Genomic DNA, 17,137 nt, shown 5'->3' on the forward strand with positions numbered 1-17,137 from the left:
ATTAGGTGTGAAAAGAGTACTGAAAATCCTCTTATCTGACTATGGTAATTTAAATGACCAGTAGATCCCTGTGACCTTGCTTTTTTTTGTTCATTTTTGAATTTTTAGTTACACATCCCCTCAGCTCTTAGTTGCTCACTTCTTCTGTGGAAATTCTCTAATTGTGTTTTAGAGTTTATGTTCAGTATATTGGGATACTCTGAATGGTATATAAAGCCAAACATTAAAACAATAAGAAATACATTACTATATAGAATGTTATAGTATACTGAATGGAACTGGAGGAATAAGGTTGTGTTTCAGAAGAGACCCAGTTCAGTGAGGTACTGTGGCAGATTTGAAGTTTCCACAATTCCAAGACTTCACAAGACTGTTATATTGAAATGTGTTGGACAACATAGGCACCTGAAAAAGATGCCTACAAATGTTACAAGAATACATATGGGGGAGTTTTACCAAACTTCTCCCAATAAGTAAAAAAAACAATGAGAAGGAGTAGTTACTGGCTAAGTAACCAACTCCAGAAAAGTACTATCCCATGTGGGGGACTGCATCTACTGGGTCAAACTGAGTTCAAAAAGTCCAAGAACTGGGTGGGAAATTTCTGATTTTGATCCAAAAACTGTATCAAAGATGACAAAACCCCATTGGAAGGGTTTTAAGAACTGAAAACCTATTAGGGTCTTGATGTGGAAGAAAGGTGACATCTAGTAACCTAGCATGTGTGTAGATGGTTTATTTTCTGTGTTTTATTTGTAATGCTTTTGTTCTCAGTGCTTGATGGAAGCTGGCTGATCATTGGTAATCCTGTCTTTGCCCCTTAGGGAGAGCAGGGCATCAGACACTGTACCAAAGTCAGACCTACAATGATAAACACAGTGAATTACAAGGGGTCTACAAGCCTAACTTCCAAGTCTAGAGGGAAAGGGATTGTTGGAAGCCTGAGATTTGAAGAGGTACCATGAAGGGACCACAGAGAGGACAGGGATGTAATTAACACTGGAACTGTGACAAGTACCAGTCACAGGGGAGATTTTGGTAAAGTGTCTGAAACCACTATGGCTTATTGCTAAAAAAAACAGTCCAGTCAGCAGGCTTAGCTTAACCACGGCAAGAGGGGACGGGATTTGGGGTTCCACAGAAAGGGCAGCTTGACCCCACATTCTTCCTGATAAGAATTGTGTTGAAGTTGCTAATACATGCATTTTAGAAGAGCAGGATGTGCCCCAGGAATGTCTACTGGGGCCTCAAGGGTGCAAACTCTGGAAAAACCCACACCTGGTTAATCAATAATCAGAAGGAACCTCTTGCTTGACCATTGAAACTGCTTACTTAACAAGTTGTCTTTAAAGGACATGCCATTCTATTACTAATGTATAAATAAGGGGGAAAAGTTTGAGGTAGTTGGACTCGTTTGGACTCTCTCTTTGGATACATCTTGTGGTCCCCACCGTCAGATGGAAGATTTGGCCACCGGAAGCCTGTCGCTGTATCACTTGAGAACCACACTCAGCTTTGGTAATTATCAAGAGTTGGGGGTGTTTTACTAACCTATTGCGGATGTGTGTAAGTGCTTGAGACTAAGTAAAGTTTAGCTTTAAGTTAAAGGATTCTTGAGTTGTCCTGTTTGTGTCAGGCATCGATCGTTTGGATGGCCATGTCTCCCCTGATTTATTTCCTGACACCACCTCGCACAGAGTAAAAGTTACCAAGAGCTTTGGGTTGAAATAACCCCGAGTAACACCAGGAGGCTTATTAATGCAAACTCGATCCAGGCAATATTGGCCACTCAGCATACTTAATAAAGATTGCAGTCATACTATATCAATTATTGCTAATGAATCAGGTAGGTTTGATCAAAAATATTTCACATTTTTCAGTGCTGAGTGCACTGACTTAACTTTGCATTAACACCTATATATAAGGATCATTACATTTTGCACATATAAAACCGATTTGTTCCAACATGGTTTGCACATGAAAACACCTGCATGCCCATCTGTCAACTGAGCATTCAGGTATGTTAGTGTACTTACAGCAGTGGAGCCTGGTCTCAGGTCCCAAAGGTGGGGAGGAAACAGGCCTAAGAAGAGGGGTGGTTTGAGCACAAACTTGGAAGTCAGGAGTCCTAAACTCTAATCCTAGTTCTGGTTAGCTCACTCTGTGCCTTACGCAGATCACTTAGTCTTAGGCCACGTCTACACTACAGAATAAAATTGAAATTATTAAAACCGGTTTTATAAAATCGATTTTACGCATCCACACTAGGGCACATTACTTCGGTGGTGTGCGTCCATGGTCCCAGGCTACCATCGATTTCCGGAGCGTTGCACTGTGGATACCTATCCCATAGTTCCTGCAGTCTTCCCTGACCCTTGGAATTATGGGTTACTACCCCAGTGCCTGATGGGGCAAAAATCACTGTCGTGGGTGGTTCTGGGTACAGCCTCACCCCCTCCCTTCCTGAAAGCAGCAGACAGCCATTTCGTGCCTTTTTTACTGGGTGAACTGAGAGCAAATGCCATAGCACAGCAAGCATGGACCCTGCTCTGATCAATAGCACGATCGTGGACGTTGTAAACAGCTCACGCATTCTCATGCTGTCTATGGTGAACCATGAACTGCAAACGCAGGAGAGGAGGAGGCAGCTACGGCAGCGCGGCGACGAGAGTGATGAGGACCTGGAGATTGATTTCTCCCTAACTGCGGGCCCCCGCGCTTTGGAGCTCCTGATGGTAATGGGGGAAGTTCTACCCATTGCTCGCCGATTTTGGGCCCGGGAAACAAGCACAGACTGGTGGGACCGCATAGTTTTTCAGATGTGGGACGATTCGCAGTGGCTGCGGAACTTTCGCATGCGTAAGAGCACTTTCTTTGAACTTTGTGACTTGCTTTCCCCTGCCTGAAATGCCATAATACCAGGATGAGAGCAGCCCTCACAGTGGAGAAGCGAGTGGCAATAGCCCTCTGGAAGCTTGCAACGCCAGACAGCTACCAGTCAGTCGGGAATCAATTTGGAGTGGGAAAATCTACTGTGGGGGCTGCTGTATTGCAAGTAGCCAAAGCAATCATTAAGCTGCTGCTACGAAAGATTGTGACTCTGGGAAACGTGCAGGTCATAGTGGATGGCTTTGCTGCAATGGGATTCCCTAACTGTGGGGGGGCGATAGATGGAACCCATATCCCTATCTTGGCACTGGAGCACCAGGGCACCCAGTACATAAACGGTAAGGGGTACTTTTCAATGGTGCTGCAAGCACTGGTGGATCACAAGGGACATTTCACCAACATCCACGTGGGATGGCCAGGAAGGGTTCATGACGCTCATGTCTTCAGAAGCACTACTCTGTTTAAACGGCTGCAGCAAGGGACTTACTTCCCAGACCAGAAAATAACAGTTGGGGATGTTGAAATGCCTGTAGTTATCTTGGGGGACCCAGCCTACCCCTTGATGCCATGGCTCATGAAGCCATACACAGGCAGCCTGGACAGTGGTAAGGAGTTGTTTAACTACAGGCTGAACAAGTGCAGAATGGTGGTAGAATGTGCATTTGGCCATCTAAAAGGGCGCTGGAGAACGTTACTCACTCGCTCAGACCTCAGCCAAACCAATGTCCCCTTTGTTATTGCTGCTTGCTGTGTGCTCCACAATCTCTGTGAGAGTAAGGGGGAGACCTTTATGGCAGGGTGGGAGGCTGAGGCAAATCACCTGGCCACTGATTACGCGCAGCCAGACACCAGGGCGATTAGAAGATCACAGCAGGAAGCGGTGCGCATCAGAGAAGCCTTGAAAACAAGTTTCATCATGGGCCAGGGTACGGTGTGACTGCTGTGTTTGTTTCCCTTTCATGAACCTTCCCCCTGTATTGACTCCTGCTGCAAGCAACCTACCCCCACCTTCCATTACAGCTTGCTTATGGAAATAAAGTTACTATTGTTTAAAAAGCTTGTATTCTTTATTAAAAGTCATTCCCTGTAAGCAACCCACCCTCCCACTTGCTTTAAAAAGCATGTAATTATAAAAAGAGTAAGAGAAATAACAAGGTACCCCGGGAGTGGTTTGGGAGGAGGATAGGAGGGAAGAAAAAGGCCATTAAGGGCATTTCAATGTAATGACAGCCTTTTGGTTGGACTGTCCATGGGGGTGGAGTGGGCGGGTGCTGAAAGCCTTCCCCCACGCGTTCTTACATGTCTGGGTGTGGAAGATATGGAACATGGTGAGTACTGAGGGAGGTTAAACATGGGCTGGAGTGGCACTCTGTGACACCGCAGCTCTTCCACCAGACTTCGGAGGATATCAGTTTGATCGCTCAGCAGCTCCAGCATTGCATCCCGCCACCGCTGATCTTGCTGCCACCACATCTCATCTTGAGCGTCCCTCCTGTCCTCACGTTCACTGGCATCTTTCCTGTAGTTTGCTACCACGTCCGTCCACTCCCCCAGATGAGCTCTTTCATTGCGGGTTACTGCCATGATTTCTGTGAACATTTCATCCCGTGTCCTCTTCTTCCTCCTCCTTATCTGAGCTAGCCTTCGGGCTGGAGTAGGGAGGCTTGAAAAATTTGCAGCTGCATGAGTGTGGGAAAAGAGTGATAGAAGGATCATAAGAGATACATTTCACAGAACAATGGTTATACTCTTTCACAGTGAACTATACTATTCACCGTACGTAGCACACGTCACTTCACTACAAGGTTGCCTTTGGATTCTTAGTGCCTGCGGCTGTGGTGTAACAGATCAACACAGACGCAGGTCCGGGGATTACAATTCAGCTTGGAGGCGGTCATGGTAAGGCCTACATCTAAAATGGCAGATCACCCTCTCCTTCCCTGCCCTCCCCCCCCCCCCACCGTGTGGCTATTAGCAGGTAAAATTCCTGCTGGCCAGCCAACTGCTAAAAAGCACATCTTTTGCTTTTTTTCTTATGCCTTTAGAAGGAGCAGCAGAGGAAATACTGTGAATTGTGTTCCCCCCCACTCTGCATGTCTGCTATAATGGCCGATCACTGAAACCCTCTCCCCTCCCCCGTCCTCCCCCCACCGCGTGGCTATTAGCAGGGAAAATTCCTGCTGGCTAAATGTTAAAAAGCTCAGCGCCATTAAAGACACCTCCCCGTAGGAATGGGCAGCTTTTTCCCTTCCCCCCGCATGGCTACCTGCAAGGGAAGGATTTCTTTTAAGCCGCACGAAAGCATCACCGTAGGAATGGTCATCTCTGTCCCCTTAATAAAATACATTAATTTTTACCAGGTGACCATGAACGATATTACTCTCCTGAGGATTACAGACAGAGAGAAAGAAATTATGCTTCTTGAATGTCAGCAATCCCCGGGACCATACGCAGCTAGGCTTTGTCATGCAATGATACCCGATTACGTGCTCCAGGCATAGCATGGTAAAGTTTCGTACCATGGAGGATGGAATAAGGCTGCCCTGCCCAGAAACATTCTGCAAAGGCTTTTGGAGTACCTCCAGGAGTGCTTCATAGAGATGTCCCTGGAGGATTTCCGCTCCATCCCCAGACATGTTAACAGACTTTTCCAGTAACTTTAATGCCAGCTAATGCATGCAAGCCCTCATGGCAAATCAATCATTAAAAAACGCTTGCTTTTAAACTATGTTTTATATTTACAAAGGTACACTCACCAGAGGTCACTTCCATGGCTTCACTGTCTGGGCTAGTGGCTTGGGAGGGCTGGGAGTTTAATTCTGTCTGGGTCACGAAAAGCTCCTGGCTGTTGGGGAGAATGGAGTGCTGTGTGCTTTCAGCAAGGTCGTCCTCCTCTTCCTCCTCGTCATCTTCCCCCTCCGCTGAATCCTCATCCATGGGTGAGATTATTACCCCCACCTCGGAATCCACGGACAAGGGGGGGCTTGTCGTGGCGCAGTTACCTAAAATTGTATGCAGATCAGCATAGAAGCGGCATGTTTTTGGCCCAGATCCGGATCTGCCATTTGCTGCTTTGGTTTTCTGGTAGGCTTGTCTGAGCTCCTTCACTTTAACTCTGCACTGCACTGAGTCCCTGGTATGGCCTCTCTGCCTCATGGCAGTAGAAATTTTTTCAAAAGTTTTTTCATTTCGTCTTCTGGAACGCAGTTCTGATAGCACAGAATCTTCTCCCCATACAGCAATCAGATCCAATAACTCATGTGTGGTCCACGCTGGAGCTCTTTTCCTATTCTTAGGAGACTGCATTGTTACCTGTGCTGCTGAGAGCTCCACGCTGGCCAAACAGGAAATGCAATTCAAAAGTTCCCGGGGCTTTCCCTGTATACATGGCCAGTGCAGTAGAGTTCATTTACCTGTCCAGAGCGGCCACTGGTGCACTGTGGGATACCTCCCGGAGGCCAATAACTTCGATTTCCGTCCACACTAACCCTAAATTGATTTAGTAATATCGATTTTAGGGTTACTCCTCTCGTTGGGCAGGAGTACAGAAATTGATTTTAAGTGCCTTGTAGTGTGGACGGGTACAGCGTTAAATCGATTTTACGCTGTTTAAATCGATTTAACGCTGTAGTGTGGACCAGGCCTTATAGAAAGAAGTAAAGCAGGCAGGTTGAGATAATAAGAACTTTCCTGCCTCCCAGTGGTCTTGACAGGATTAATTAATGTTTGTGAAGTGTTTCAAAGATGAAAAGATAAATATAATTTATTAAAAACAAGCATATTAATATGGGTTAGCTCAGAGTCTGATAAAGCTTTAATTATTCTACTGATAATTTCCTAGTCATGCTAACTGAAGGATAAAAATTCTGTTTGGCAGCAATTTCTGAAGTTTGTGCATGCCCCACCCTCATTTTGGTACTTAGAATACTGACCTGGGATGTGTAAGATTCTGGTTCAAATCCCTCTTCTGTCAGATTTTTCTGTTTCAGAACAAGCAACATAGAGACTTGAACTTAGGCCTTCTACATCCCAGGCTGGTACTATGACCACCCAGCCTCCCCTCAGCTAACCTACCAGACCATCCCAAGGTAAATTTCTTGCTCACATTTTCATGATACGTTCAGCTTTCATGAAGTCTATTCATCAAAATTTCTTTTTGGAGAAGATGATGTTCTAAACAGCTCTATTTCCCAGATATCTGTTACTCAGGAGTGGGCTCTTGGCTAACTAAAGGTAAAGGTAAATAAGTGGAGATATACAATCTCCTTGAACTGGAAGGTACCTTGAAAGGTCATTGAGTCCAGCCCCCTGCCTTCACTAGCAGGACCAATTTTTGCCCCAGATCCCTAAGTGGCCCCCCTCAAGGATTGAACTACAACCCTGGGTTTAGCAGGCCAATACTCTAACCCACTGAGCTATCCCTCCCCCCTAACTAGCAGATAGGGTCAACCATTTCATAAGAGAGGAGTACTATCAGCATTACAATATGTCAAGGTTCCTTCCCCACTCTGAACTTTAGGGTACAGATGTGGGGACCTGCATGGACACTTCTAAGCTTAACTACCAGTTTAAATCTGGTATCGCTGCCACCATTTACAAGCACTCCCTTCCTTGGGTAGCCTTGAGAAACTTCCTCAATTCCCCTGTGAACACAGATCCAAACCCCTTGGATCTTAAAACAAGGAGAAATTAACCATCCCCCTTCCTTTCTCCCACCACTCCTGGTTGATCCAGATCCAACCCCCTTGGATCTAAAAAACAAGGAAAAATTAATCAGGTATTAAGAAAAAAAGCTTTTAATTAAAGAAAAGAAAGGTAAAAGAAAACCCTCTGGAGAGATTAGCATACCAGCTGCTCTCACCAGCAACAGATTCAAAACACAGAGGATGTTCCCCTGGGCAAAAACCTTAATACACACAAGAATACCCAATTGATAATTCCCTTAATGGTACCAAGACAAGTTACAAAGAAAATAAACATAACCTATTATTCTTTCTAAACTTACCACTCTGATAAGAGGCTGGTTCCTTGATCTTTTTCACTCCGGCTGAAACTGAGACTGACTCTAAAACAAAGGAAAACTTCCTTCTTCCTTTTGAAACATCTTGTTCCCCCATTGTGTTACTCTGTGTCAAGTGTCAGCTAGGCTAGGTGAACTTCTTAACCCTTTACAGGTTAAAAGAGGCATTAACCCTTAACTATATGTTTATGACACAACTGTGTTTTACTTACTTATATATTCTCCTTTTTCTCAGGTCAGAAATGCACACATTTCTATTGAGCTTTCAGTAGACTTTTCCTGAAGCCGTGCATAAGATTAGCTCTTGAAAAACTTGTCAAAAAGATTTAGCCACAAGCATCGTTTTCTTGAACATCATGTATCTCACTTTACATTGAACCAGGCCAGGATGCCATCATCCTAGGCACTATACAAACATACAATAAGTGACAAATTGCATTGTACAGCAAAAGAAATATTTATCATGGATCATACAGAGGGAGTCTCCACTCCATGTTTATGGGCCCTTGCTCCCCTCCACATCTGCCTATAGATATGAGCTTGAGCTTGTACAAGGTGAGAGTCTATCATATGACATGTATAGGGACCTTTTGCTGGAAAGGTCAGCATTCAGATCTGGATTCCCCCCTCTCTCCAGTAGCTTCTTGTGAATGAGTTTGCCAAAATTTCCAGACTTCTACTCAATAGGCACCTGGAAATTACTCTCTCCACCCATTCCTCATTCACCCATTCATGTAAAAGTGTTTGCATGGAGGAGTTTTGCAAGCACAATAAGTGCACGTGTGTTCTCTGAGTGTACCACTTGCACGCACCTTCGAAAATGGATCAGTATTCATACATTAGCTTATTCGTCTTTCATATTACCTCTTCTGCAAATTTTATTCAGATGTGATTTCTCTGACATTAAGGAAAAGAGTTTTCCCCTACTACACTGTTGCCATATGTAGATGAGAGTTTAATAGAGATGTGACAATTCAAAGGGCCTTCATCTTAATCTTTCAGATTATTCCATTATGATTTTGCTCTCTGACCCTTCATAATTTTTCTTTTTTAAGTCTTAAGATTCTCTTTTCCTTAGGGATTACTTTCCTGTACCTTGTTAATTGCTACGTAGTGTTTTTAATTTTCAAAGCTACTTTCCTGGTATGTCTAAAAGTAATGGTTTGAAATGTATGGCTAGTAAGCATCAAAATATAATAAATTTAGCCAGCAACATCAGTACAGGCATTTTAGAAGAAAAAATAATTTAGATTTCTGAAGATAAATATTATCCTTTAAATTAACGGAGCAATGCTGAATGCTAAAATATAGTCCTAGTTCACATAAAAAGGATTTACTATTATTATTGACAACTCCCCTCCATTTTTTTAGAATCAGATAACAAATATCAGGCCCTTAAGTATAACAGGGGTGCATGTCCTGACATACCAGGTGCTGCCGCCTATGGAGTCCACTCAAGAGCTGTGTGTATCTGCAGTATTGAGCCCGATCTGGGAACTTCATTATGCAGGTGCAATGCCATCAACCCTGGTCACTCTGGCTGGTGCAATGGTTCTCAGCCAGACTCTGTGTTTGAAAGAGCCAAACACTGTAGTATCTAAGGGGTGAGAATATCCATTTTTGAGGCATTCATCATATCCTCATTGATCTTATCTCTGCTTCTCCACGATGCCAAGACTTTTTTTTTATTTCTCCGCTCCATCTTCTCTTATCTCATTCTTAGTTTCTCCTTACTGCTTACCATTCCTGTTGTTGCAGAAGGTCATATAAAAGTAAATCTTTCGCCAATAATATTTTTGCAAAAAGTTAGGTCTTACATCTTGATCTCAGTTTTATTTAGGTAGTGCTCAGCCTAATCTCCTTCAGAAAGGAATTTCATAGGTAGGGTACCACTCCTGGAGAATGCTCTGCTCCCTTTGACCTTGGACTTCTCAATTGCAGCCTCCCTATAGAGCTCAGTTCTTTTAATGTGTCATGGAGGATAAGGGTATCTGAGAAAGCCACGTCTTTACCCATTTAGAGCCTCATACAATTAGGATCAGGACTTTGAATTCACTCTGAAAGAAAAGGGGAATCCAATGGAGTACTAGAGTGATATGCCTTATTGGCCTTTGTTGCTTAGGAAGTATACTGTTACAATTTACGTGTGGCACTCACATTCATCTAACTGTGAAATGAGTTCCAGTAACCTAATCTGAAGGGGACAAAAATAATGGACAGGCTGGATGGGAAATGTTTTCCCATCCTGCATCAGATGAACCTGAGACCTGTCAAAAAAAATATATTTTTTTGGGGGTGGGATGGGGGACAGAAAAAGAACTTCCAACCTCCTGCATAGTCACATGGTAAGGACAGTCACCTCAGGTGCAAGAGATCCTGGTTCAAGTCTTTGCTTGTCTGATGCAGGTCAAGGACTGAACCTACAACTCTCCTATATGGGTGCATGCCCTAACCCCTGGGCTATGGTCAGTCAGTCACTCTCTTAGGCGGGCCCAGTAATAGGTATACAAAGTGGAACAGTTTTAAGAGAAAAGATTGAGAGAAACGCACCAACCCCAACAGCATTTGCCAGAATATAGTGGCCCCAAGTTCAAAGTGAGTGCTCTAGCCAACAGTCTACTGGCTGTTTTGGAATGGATGGTTCACGGTCTCAACCACAAATTCCATCATAGATCTGATAAATCTGACTGATGAGATATTTGCCAACATGGATACATCTCCACAAAAAGTTTCAATTTCAGTCAGTATTTTTCAATACAAATCTATTTATTCAGAAAGTTTCTAAATGGTTATAGTCATGAATCAAAGTGGAAGAAGAAAGGATGCTGTCTCCAGCCTGGCTGGAGATGATACAAGGTGGGCCTCACTATTGTTGCAATCTTTGTGGCCCAGAGTAATGAAGATCCCAGTGTAAGCCTGAGGCTGTATGCTACCACAGTAGAAAGGAGGAGGTAAAGTCTGGAAACCATAGAGGGAAAAATATATGACTGGATTCCTGTTCTATTCCTAGTTCACACAATTCCTTTGTGATCTTGGAAAATTCATTTAAACTCTTATGTGTCAGTTTCTCACCTGTAAAAAGGAGAGCTTCTCAGGCTAATTAAGTAACTCTAAAATGCCTGGAGAAGTTTGTATGGAAGGCATTATGTAAGTACAACATATCCCTGAAATCTTGATGCTTTAATTACACAGAATAGCTAAGTCTTTGTTTATCATGATTTGAAACAAGTATGTTTGATATGCACCCTGTTAGATAAGTTTTAATTATTTCATATATATTAATTCCTTTCATCAGTTCATTTTAGACACAGTAATGAATGCTGATGATTAAGGCATATCGAATCACAAGTGTTTATGATCAGAATTTCCTCGTAGTGTTTTACCATCATTTTGTGTATTCCTTTTAGGTGGACTACAGACTTTTAATTTTAATCCAAATAAATTAATGAATAAAAAACTGGTCATAGACAATTATTTTAGTGGAATTAATAAAACCTGAAAGCATAGGATCATTTCTAATTCAGTCAAAGGATTGGAAGATGAGATCCAATATTGATTCATTTTCATTGTGGCAAAGAAAGTGTAATCTTCTGTTCTCTTGATAAGTCTCTATTATCCGCCTGGGAGGAGTTGTTATCTGCATAAGTACCGGGGCATCCACAATTAGGCTCACTATTCATATTAGTCTCCCTGGTTTAAGTCACTTTTACTTAAAATCAATACACTTAAATTACCAGTCTTTCCTAGGCCACTGAATTTTCTCCTGATAATATTTAGCAGCCTATTGTTGCTGTATTCTACCCTTACACACTATAACTTTGCATGCAGTTTGATAGAAACTGATATAACGCAGGGGATATGGGTTGGAGGAGCATGCTCTGTGAGGAAAATAAGAAACCATGTGATCTGTATTTTCTTTCATTCAATTCATTCATTTAGCTACTGTATAGTATGTAGCTCAAATACATTTAGTGCTGGATATTTTCCCCAAAGAGCTATCCTGTCTGTTTCTCCTGTGTTTCCAGAACTGCAGTACAGGTTGTATAAAATGTTGATAAAATAAAGAATCAATACTGGACCTTGATGCTAATAATATTGTCAGATTTACAGCCCCAAGAGCCAGTATTGCATATTTCAGACTGGGGAAGTCAACCACTCTCGACAAATTTACATCAGTATAAAGATAGCAGCCTCTCCATCATATATATCGTAAGATAAAATTTAATTAGGCCACTTCAGCAGCTATCCCAGTAGTGCTAGTATTATAAAGTGGAAACAGTCAAAAGAGAAATTAAAAGGGAATTTAAAGCATCGGGGGCAGAATGTCTGAGAATGCCAGTTAAAATAATTACCAGGTTCAGGTAATTTTGTAGACAGCACTTATCTTTCATTGGCAAGACCATCAGCAAGCCCAATAGTCCTATTTGCAGTAGTCCACATTAGAGAGCTTTCCACTTCCTTCATAGGTGGTCTCTGAAACTGTATCCCCTCAAAGTGACAGATTTGTTTGCTATTGTACCTTGCATGCATAAGATAAAAGGAAAAGCTAACGCTCACTCATTTACAGAGGAGGAATATAGGAGAAGTTTGTGTCCATAGTAAATTTATCCCAGGTTGAACCTGTGCAATTGTTAAATACATAGGTGCTGTACCCATCTGAAGTACACAGCAAAGGCAGAATTTAAAAGAAATCATTGCTCAAGAGGATTCATCATCCAACCTCTGTAATTACAAAATTCAGAGAAACAGCAACAGACTGAAATAATCATGAATATGTTTACAACTAAGGAGATGGGAGATTAGTCATACAGCTGAGGTATGACTGTCAAGTGGCTTTTTCCTCATAGGGAAAAAGAAGCAGTTGTCAAAGAGTTAAGAGTTTTGACTTCATAATAAATGGGGACAGAGAATCTTATAAAGTAGCAAGAAAGGGATACAAAAGAGAATACATTTATTCCCCATCAGCCATTTACTGTAGAAAAATATGTAAATCTCCTGCAAACCAGATTCTATTGTCAGATCCATGGATTATATAAACAACATTTTGAACTACAAGATTAATATAATTTTGGGTGCTGGTAATATGAGATTTTTCTTGTGGGTTATCATCACTAATCCCCCACTACAGAGAAGTAATCTTGAAAGTAACAGCTTGTTTAGAACACTGGATGTGAATGGGAGTGCCAAGAACATGCCATCCATAAGGACAGAAGTATCATGCCTGAATTTGCCAGCATTCCTCTTCCCTCCTTTCTTACCTTAATGAAGCAGGGGGGAATGATTCCGGAAGCAAAGACTGATCCCACTGGAGGCGGCGGCAAGGATCATTTCTACAGAGCTCCCACTATATTGTGAAGGAAGCTGCTCGAGAGAGGATCAACAAAAGCAGAAGGAGAGTTTGGAGCAAAGCAGCATTAACAGGAAACAAAAGTGAGAGACGTTGCAACAAGAAGGGGATTACAGTATGGTAGAAGGGAAAGTATGACTATCAGGAGAGGAAAGATTAGCAGCATTTCATGGGAACAGAGACAGGAACCAGAAGTCAGCCACAGCATGGATCCTGGCACAGATTATCCAACAAGTTCTTTGAATGCACTGGAGACATTTTTTTTTAATTTCAGAAAGTGGAGAAGAAAGCCCTAAGGGAGAGGCTGTTCTAGATCTGATTTTGATAATCAAGGGAGGAACTGTACTGAAAATTTGAAATGGGAAGATAGCTTGAGTGAAAGTGATCATGAATGCTGAATTCATGATTCTAAGGAATGGTAGGGAAAAAAGCACAATAAAGATAATGGATTTCAAGAAGGCAGACTTTAGCAAACTCAAGGAGTTGATAGGTAAGATCCCATAGATTTGCTTCCTAAGGGGGAGAAGCAATTTTTCAGAGGTCATAAGAGCAAAACTATCTCACTGCATCGGAAAGATAGGAAGTTCAGCAAGAGACCACCCTGGCTTAACCAGGGAGATCTTCAATGATTTGAAACTCAAAAAGAGTCCTTAAAAAGTTGGAAAACTAGGTCAAATTACAAAGGATGAATATAAACAAACACAACATGTAGGGAAAAATAAAAAGGCCAAGGCACAAAATGAGATTTAAACTAGCTAGAGATGTAAAGAGTAACAAGGAAAACATTCTACAAAATACATTAGAAGGAAGAGGAAGACCAAGTGCAGGGTAGACCGTTAGTCAAGGAAGGAGGGTGAAATAAGAACAAAAAATGTGGAAATGGCAGAAGTGCTAATGACTTTTTTTGTTACAGTTTTCTCCAAAAGTTAGTAGCAATTGGACATCTGACATAATGAATGCTAGTGAAAATGGGATAGGATCTGAGGTACAAACTGGGAAAGAACAAGTTAAAAATTACTTAGACAACTTAAATGTCTTCAAGTCTCCAGGTCCTGATGAATTGCATCCTAAATACTCAAGTCACTGACTGAGGAATATGTGAACCATTAGCGATTTTCTCTGAAAAGTTATGGAAAATGGGGGAGAGATTCCAGAGGTCTGGAAGAAGGCAAATATAGTGCCAATTTATAAAAAGGAGGATAAGGACAATCCAGGGAATTACAGCCAGTCAGCTTAACTTCATACCCAGAAAAGTAATGGTGCAAATAATCAAGCATCAATTTGCAAACACTTAGAAGATAATAAGGTAATAAGTAACAGTTCAACATGGCTCTCTCAAGGACAAATTGGGCCAAACCAACTAATAGCATCTTTGACAAGGTAACAAGCCCTGTGGATGGGAAGAAGTGGTAGATGTTGTATATTTGACTTTAGTACGGGCTTTGATAGTGTTTCACATGACCGTCTCATAAACAAACTAGCTCCAGTGGCTGCAGTTCACCCATTCCTGGCCAATGGGAAGCTACGGGAAGTGGTGGCCAGCACGTCTCTGCGACCTGTCACTTCACGCAGCTCCCATTGGCCGGGAATGGCAAACCGCAGGCACTGGAGCTAAGGGGGGCCGTGCCTGCAGAGACAGTCAACATCATCAAAATGTCTTGCGGCCCGCAATCAAATTACCCTGATGAGCCTATGCAGCCCGCAGGCTTGCCCACCACTGATTAGATAATGGCATGGAGTGTACACTTAACAAGTTTGCAGACAGTACCAATTTGGGAGGGGTTTTGCAAGTGCTTTGGAGGATAAGATTTAAAATTCAAAATGATCTGGACAAACTGGAGAAATGGTCTGAAGTAGACAGGATGCAATTCACTAAAGACAAATGCAAAGTATTCCACTTAAGAAGGAATGGTAAGTCGCAACATGCAAAATGGAAATGACTGACTAGTAAGCAGTACTGTGGAAAGGGATTTGGGCATTAAACTGGATCACACACTAAACTAGAGTAAAAAATGTACACTTGTTTGCAAAAAAAAAAGTGATCATCGTTCTGGGACGTATCAGCAGGAATATTTGGAAGCAAGATACAAGAAGTAATTCTTCTGCTCTACTCCACGTTGACAGGCCTCAGCTGGCGTGTTGTGTCAAGCTCTGGGTGCCACATTTCAGGAAGATCATAGAATCATAAACTTTAAGGTCAGAAGGGACCATTATGATCATCTAGTCTGACCTCCTGCACAACACAGGCTAGAGAATCTCACCCACCCCAGTCCTGTATCAAGCCTGTGTACGAGCAACTGAAGTCCTCAATCATGGTTTTAAAAACTTCAGGGTGCAGAGACTCTTCCAGCAAGTGATGTAGACAGATTAGAGAAATTCCAGAGGCAAGCAGCAACAATGATGACAGGTCTAGAACCATGACCTATAGGGAAGATTGAAAAACATTGGATTAGTTTAGGCTGGAAAGAGAAGACTGAGGGAGGACATAACAGTTTTCAAGTACATAAAGGTTGTTACAAGGAGGGAGAAAAATCATTTTTCTTAACCTCTGAGGATAGGACAAGAAGCAATGGGCTTCAATTGCAGCAAGGGAGGTTTAGGGTGGATATTAGCAAAAAAACTCTTTCTGTCCAGGGTAGTTAAGCACTGGAACAAATTGCCTAGGGCGGTTGTGGAATCTCCATCATTTGAGGCTTTTAAGAACAGGTTCAAATACTGTTAGGAACGGTCTAGCTCAGGATTCGGCAACCTTTCAGAAGTGCTGTGCCGAGTCTTCATTATTCACTCTAATTTAAGGTTTGTGTGCCCAGTCATACATTTAAATGTTTTTAGAAGGTTCTCTTCTATAAGTCTATAATATAACCTAACTATTGTTGTATGTAAAGTAAATAAGGTTTTTAAAATGTTTAAGAAGCTTCATTTAAAATTAAATTAAAATGCAGAGGCCCCGGACCGCTGGCCAGGACCAGGGCAGTGAGAGTGCCACTGAAAATTAGCTCGCATGCCGCCTTCGGCATGCGTGCCATAGGTTGCCTACCCCTGGTCTAGCTATTACCTAGTCCTGCCTTGAGGGCAGGTGACTGGACTAGATGACCTCTTGAAGTCCCTTCCAGTGCTCTATTTTTATGATTCTCTGATATAAATAGAATAAGGTGCTTAAGTGCATTTTGTCTCTTTCTAGTGCCCAGTTCACATAGTGAGTAGGAGCCTCGTACCACTACTGGCTAATGGAATTCCTAGTTATTGCAAGTCATAGAAGACCTGACCACTGCACCTGTGCTTTTTGTCATGAAGGTCCTTGGGTTCTAACATCCCTGACAACCCATGGGGGGTGATGGGGGTGGTTACACAAGGATTAACACAGGTGGAGTTGGCAGTGCCAGCTCTAATTAAGGACTCCCATTTACGAGCCCATTTCAGTTGCTTATAACTTGTAGACTAGCTGTTCAGGCAGAAATCTTCCATGCATGTGTGATGCTGTCAGAGTAGATGGCAGCTCATGCCAAGGCTCCTAGGTCTCACTGAGAAATGATAGCTGGAAACCAGTCTGTGCTCACCCTTGGTTAATATTGTTAAAACCAATGATAAAATTTGAAAGAATATGTTTAGTATCTAGACTTGATGAAATGCTTGTTGGATACTGCATGTATTGATCTCATTTATAACATCTGTAGTCCACACTACAACATTATATTGAGTGTTTGTTCTGTGAACATTTGTAACTATGTAACTGACAAAACTGGAAAGAAGCATTATTATTGTAAAGTGCTGGCCCTGCACATAACAGGCCCATTAAAACCCAATGAGCCATGGGTGAAACATCGAAAACAAGATTTTGTTGATTGCCTCCCAACAAACCCTGGAGAAGAGACAGGCGCCAA

This window comes from Gopherus evgoodei, chromosome 6 (assembly GCF_007399415.2).
Source record: "Gopherus evgoodei ecotype Sinaloan lineage chromosome 6, rGopEvg1_v1.p, whole genome shotgun sequence".
Classification (NCBI taxonomy): Eukaryota; Metazoa; Chordata; order Testudines; family Testudinidae; genus Gopherus; species Gopherus evgoodei.